This window comes from Crocodylus porosus, unplaced genomic scaffold (assembly GCF_001723895.1).
Source record: "Crocodylus porosus isolate Cpor-Errol unplaced genomic scaffold, CroPor_comp1, whole genome shotgun sequence".
NCBI classification, from domain to species: domain Eukaryota; kingdom Metazoa; phylum Chordata; order Crocodylia; family Crocodylidae; genus Crocodylus; species Crocodylus porosus.
The window spans coordinates 24,751,625-24,757,624 of record NW_017728914.1 but is presented as its reverse complement, the minus strand read 5'-3'; the positions used below and the strand labels follow the sequence as shown (position 1 = coordinate 24,757,624).

General features: G+C 47.6%; 1 protein-coding gene across 2 annotated transcripts in view; it reads left to right on the top strand.

Annotated features, from left to right (window-relative positions):
* ARHGAP26 (Rho GTPase activating protein 26) overlaps positions 1-6,000 on the top strand; it is a 313,273-nt gene that overhangs the window by 189,270 nt on the left and 118,003 nt on the right. The gene's annotated exons all lie outside the window — the stretch shown is intronic.

Here is a 6,000-nt window from a genome sequence, read left to right as displayed (position 1 = left end):
GGTTTTTTTTGTTTTTTTTTTTTTAAAGAGCCAGGAAGCTGGGGCTGGGTAGGGCAGCCATTGACAGGGCTGGGACAGCTGGCAGGGGATGGGGCCTGATTGATTTGGTGGTGGCCAAATCTCCGAATCAGATTTGGCCGAATCAATTCGTGACAGTGATTTGAATCGCCAGATCAAATGACTGTCCTCTGAACCATCTGAATCCAAAGCGAATACTAGCCACTTTGCATGGGCCTAATAGCCAGGGTCCTTTGGAGCAGCTGCTACTGGAGGGCACCAGTTCTTCTGGCAACAGGCAGCTTGTACAGGGTGTGCCAGGCCAGGTGGGTTTGCTTTGGTGTTGCTGTCGCTAGGTGTCAGCTCTGGATTATGTCAGAACAGGCGGCAGGGATACAGATATGATGAACTTTGACCATCTATGTGAAGAGTGCCTTCCCAGACAGGATTTAAAGCACATGCCACCACTGTGGAACATGGGGAGTGACATCACTCATTGCTGTTCACAGCTGGAGAATTAGGCAGCAACGGGGTGTGTCTAACAAACTGCCATCGGGAGGGCTCATTGCATACAGAGGTGGTGTTCCAGGGCAGGAAGAACATCTACAAGGAGGGCAGCTTTCACTTAGCCAAGAGCTGTGAAGGAGAGCAGAGTGCAGGCCCAGCCAGTTGGCCAGGGCTTTTGCTGAGAACCAGGCAGACTTGGCTAAGTTAAGGAGAAGGATCCACTTAGTGGTATGCGACTGGATCAGGGGAAGTGATGAGGTTTCCAGAGGCTCAGCTCAGTATCCTGTGTTGCAAAGTCTGGTTATGGGCCAGAGGTTCCTGCAGCAGCTCAAAAAATCACAGGTGCCTGCCTTGAGTCAGAAGGTAGCTTGCCAGGCCTGGTAAAGGTTGTGGTAGAAGGGCACCGCATCTGCGGTAATCAGTATCCAAGAGGAAAAGTTCCTGGTGGAGATTGAGGTTGCCCACCAAATGCAAGAATCTCCAGGGGAAGGGCTCACCGGCAAAGAGCAGGTGCTGGAGAGCTGCAGGCAGAAGGCGGCAAGTTGGCTCTCTGGGTCAATCAGGCCCTCATTGGTGGGCTGGTAATGGACAGCCTGCTGGAAGAGTGTCTCCTGTTCCAGAAGTCACCGAGAAGTTTCTGGAGCCTTTTGAGCAGGGTCCTGGTGGGTCCAGGATGGCACATCTGTGCCACAGAGTAGCAGCTGCCAAGTTATTGATGACAGGACCCAGCCACAGTAAGAGAGGCTGTGCAGGTGCCAGCACCACTGCTGTAGTTGCCCATCAACCTGCTCACCAGGGCCTTCCTACTCTCTTACTAGATAGGCTAGTGGACCTAGGAAAATGTCCAGGGCCTGTGGCACCAGGGCAAGTCTTTGGACAGATCTGGGAGCTGATTGTGGGTCCAGGTGCCCAGGTGCTTTTGGCCCGGTTGATATGGTCTGAGGTGGCATGCTCATGGACTCCCTAACATCTGATGAGAGAGAGAGAGAGAGCGAGAGAGAGCCTTCATATTGAACAATATTGACTGAAATCTCAGGCTCATTGAAGTCAATGGCAAAACTCCTATTAACTTATGTTGAGCCAGAATTTCATCTAGTTTTTAAGTATGACTTTCTTTTTGTGTGGAATGTACTTATTTCTATATTATCCATAGGTGCAGTAATTTCTGGGCTGTTGGGGAATGACGTAGGCAAGAATGTTTGTGATAAATGTGCTCCACGATAACTATCTTAAGAAAAAATAACGTAAAGGAAATTGTTCAGTAGGCCACCAAAATGTTCTTATTACTGCAGTCAATTTGTCACTCTCTTGCATGAATATACATGATAATCTGAGGATCATTTTGATTCGTTGCCTCTGAACTAGCTCGCCAGCTTGAGTTATTTCTTAATGCCTACATAAGGAGACAGTGACTGGGTGGAGAGTAATAGGAGCTTTCCATGGCTCTTAGCAGCAGCAGGAAAAATCAGAGCTTGGTCTGACCGGTGTGCTTTTGGATTTCTTTTTTTTTATTTTTTTTATTGCAAATAACCACTCTTCCTATTTTTCTATCTTCCAGCTAGGCGTTAGCAGGTTATTTGCCATGTCTGTGGATTGTTTAGAGGATGATTTTTAACATATTTTTCTTTGCACAGTTGTGTACACAGGTTTTTCTTCATTTTAAATGTTGCAGTTAAAACGCTGGTGATTTTTTTTTTTTTGTCTTCAATTCTCTGTGTACTATATACAGAAGATGACTTGTTGAGGAGGGAGGATTGGGAGTGGGCAGTGGTCACAGAACATAATAGCTTTTCATTTTTGTTGTGGCTTGCAAAGAAGGAAAAGACTGCTGCTATGGCAACAGGTGTTAGTATGTACCAGGCTGCATGGTTCCCATAGACTACAGTGGTCGGGAAAGTTTGCCATAATAACCATAAGTAGCAGAAGCCTTGGGTGGATTTTATCAATAACATTTTTTTTAGAGGGAGGAAAGGTCTTGTTGAAGGCTGTATGCGCTAAGCAGATGCTGCACTAGCACATCTTTAGCTAAAGTTAATAAAAAGCTATGGGTGAAGGTGTGGAGAAATAGAATTACATTCGCTTTCCTGTTTTCTCCTGTTAGTTCCTAGTTGTTACAACCTGATTTGTATAAAGTCTGCTGTTTGATACTTAAGCTTTCTCTTCACTCCTGAAATTTGGACATGAGTGCTCTTTCCTGTTGCAGCTCTGGTGCAGTGGTTAAGTGTAGATCAGGCATAGGCATTTTTTTTCTCATTGCCTTTGAAAAGCAGGGGGATTGCAGCAATGCACTGCCCTACAAGAAAGCAACAGCTCATAGAGTAATATTTCCATTCAATAAACATTTCACACTCCGGCATCTCAACATGCTTTGTGAGGATGGGTTAAATCCAGTGAAACTGTGTTTGCCCTCTGTTCCTGTAGAACTTGAGAAAATGGATCTGCTTTTGCATTAAAAAAAGGAATGTTGCCCTCAGGCATATCTCCTTCGATACCAGCAGAAGTCCAGTTTCCCAAAGCCCCACTGAGGTAGGTGAGCGGTACCAGCACCTCTGGAAGATTACATGCGATGACTAGTTATGCTGCAGTGCTGCAAGCTGAAGTTGCTGACCTCCCGGTGCAGTTTTTAAGTGCAGTCCCTCTCATCTGTTTCCGTTGTGTTTCCAGATGGAGCTGTGAAGAGTTTTAACACCAGCTCCTCAACACACCCCTCACCCCCAGCAGATTACAAGCCAGGGCAAAGCTGAGACATTCCCTACTTTCTCCATCATGGGCTGGTGGAACAGCAGCCTTTCCAGTCAGTGTAACTTGAGGCAGCCCTGATCCAAATCAAGCCTGAAGTATTTGCCAACGATTGGGGAATAGAGAACTGGTGTGAAGCCCCCTTTCTGCTCCCCCGCACCCACCTCAGGTTCTGCAGCAGGCATAGCTTGCCCAGACTCAGTGATCTGACTTTTAGAAATAATGGCTAGTTTGTTAAATGGGTCTTTGCAAAGTCTGAATCAGAGTAGCACCATATGTGTTCAATTTGAAAGGCATAGATCTTTAGCCCAGCATTTATACACAGTATGTATGACATTCTTGCTGATCAGGCTTACCGGTATTGCATTTTAGAATTGGCCTGTGCATGTTCCAAGTGATACACTTTTTTTCCCCTTTCCTGGGATGGAGCCCAAGCATCCAGCTGTGGCCAAATTGACCCAGAAGGAAAAACAGATTCTTGCTGAAGCAAGTGAAGTCTAGGAGAACAAGGGCACAGTGCAAAGCCTGTTCCTTCTTCACTGGATAGTGAAATGAGAGAGGAGCACTTGGAGAAAAGTGAAGCTGCTTTATCTGAGAGCAGGTTTAATTCTTTGTGCACTGTCTGGTTGGTCAGTGAGGATTGTAGCTCCTTGTGATATATTCATATGAGAGGAGTGAGCCAACTGGGTTGCATAGTTGCAGCACCTTCACAGAGAACGGTTAGTTGGCATTATTTACCAAGGTTGTCTCACAGCCTCTGGCACAGCACTGGTGGGAAACCTGTCAGGAGGGATGTTGCAATAGAAAGTAGCTTTTTCTTCTGGGATAGGGACAGGCATTACACATAAGCTAGGTATCCCAGCACTCATTCCTGCCCAGGGCAGGAGGTCGGTCTTGATGATCTCTGTTCAGGTCCCTTCTGACCCTAGAAACTATGAAACCTCACCAGTTTAAGTGATCAGAAACTGGTTTTAACATGTAACAGAACTGTCATTCAGTGCACATAAACCAGTTTCAAAATGGCTGAAACCAGTTTGAGATAAACCTGGTTGAATGTAGTATCAGATTTAACTGATTTTGGGTCAAACCAGTTTATGTAATGTCTGTTCCAGACCTCTTCCTGGTTTAACTTAAACCAGACTTTCCCAGCAGCCCTGGGCAAGGCGCTCAGCTCCACAGCAGAGCTGGACCCACCCCTCTGTTCCCTGGCTTGACCTCTGGCAGAGATGGCAGGCACAGCATGGTGTACCTGGCTTCCCCCTGCCCCTTCCCCCTCCCCCTCCCCGCTCCCTTCTCACTCCCCTCTCCCACAGCACAGAACATAACCAGCATGTGGTATGCTAGTTAAAGCTGAGAGGTGTCTGTGTAAGGCACACAAGACAGTGTCTGTTATGGGCTTTTTGGAGCTAATCAATAGGTAGCTGGTGATATCCCTCCATTCCTTCCCTGGAAAAAGGTGTTTAAGAAGAGCTTGAACTAATGAGAGAGGCTTTTGTTTTGTTGATGGGCTGATAAACGCTGTGTAACTCCCTGCTATGTAAATAAATGCTGTGTAGCTCCCTGCTGGCTTCCTTGGTGGTCAGGAGGGGAGGGACCCATCCCTAATCAAAGTGTTCTGCTGGGCCTCACCATGCCCCCTTCAGCTCAGTGCGGTGGAAGGGAAGGGAGGGCTGATCTAGCGCCCCCCAGCTTATAGCCTGAGCCACTGCAGGCATGTGCCTGCATTTCTTCAGTCCAGAGGGCATGTCTTTATGGTTATACACTGATTCAGCCTAGCCAGGTTAGACTAACCTGCAAAGATTGAATCAGTTTAGGCTCAGGCTTTTTGAATGTCTGTTCCTAGCCCTGAAGTTAGGAGGAGGGGTCTTCAGCTGATTGGCACAGCCCAAATAGTGAGTTTGCAGCAATGTGCAAGAAGTTGCAAGGCAGTTGAGATGTGAGCGGTTACTAGCTTATCTCAGATCAGACTCCACAGATGGGTTTCTGTGACGATCAAGTGGGACTGGTGAGGGTATGGACAGAACAGGCTGCCTGCAGTTTTCCAGAGGTGATTAATTTCTGGAGTGAATTGGGCTAGGTTGGCACAAAGAGTTCTGGTTTACATGTGAATCTGGCCCAGCGCATATAGCTTGGCTCTGAGGGAGATGAAGTGCACCCTGTTAGACATCTGAACTTACGATGAAGTCTGCCTCAGATTTCCCTCAGTCGGTTCTGCCTGCCCTTTCCTCTTCTCTAATCATCCGGGTTCCACCTGTTCATGTTCACTCCTATCCTTCTTCTTTGCATGGCTGGTATGTTCTCCCCAGGTCTTGTATCACCCAGCCCCTGTTGAGACATCTCTTGGGGCTCTGTGAAGCTTCAATAGCCGATTCGAGTTGGAGGAGATTCGACCTGATTCAGCAGCTGAACCTCTGAATCTGAATTGAATTGGGAGACCCATTAAAAGCTTCCAATTGAATCAGAAGCCTCTGAATTGATTTGGAAAATATTTGGCGCTGATTTAGAGATTCGACCATAGGCTAAACAGGCAGCAGTCCTGGAGGACACTGACACCGCTGCCTCCAGCTGGTAAGTCTGTTGTGATGGGCAGAGGTGGGAGGGAAGAGGGGTAGGGGGTGCAGATCAGTGCTTCCACAGCGAGGGAGGGATTGGGGCTGGGACAAGCTGCCCAGCTGAGGTGGGAGGACATGGGACTTGGGGGACAGTGGGAGCCTCCCAGCACTATGCGCCACTGCATGGTCAAGGAGGGCATGGGAA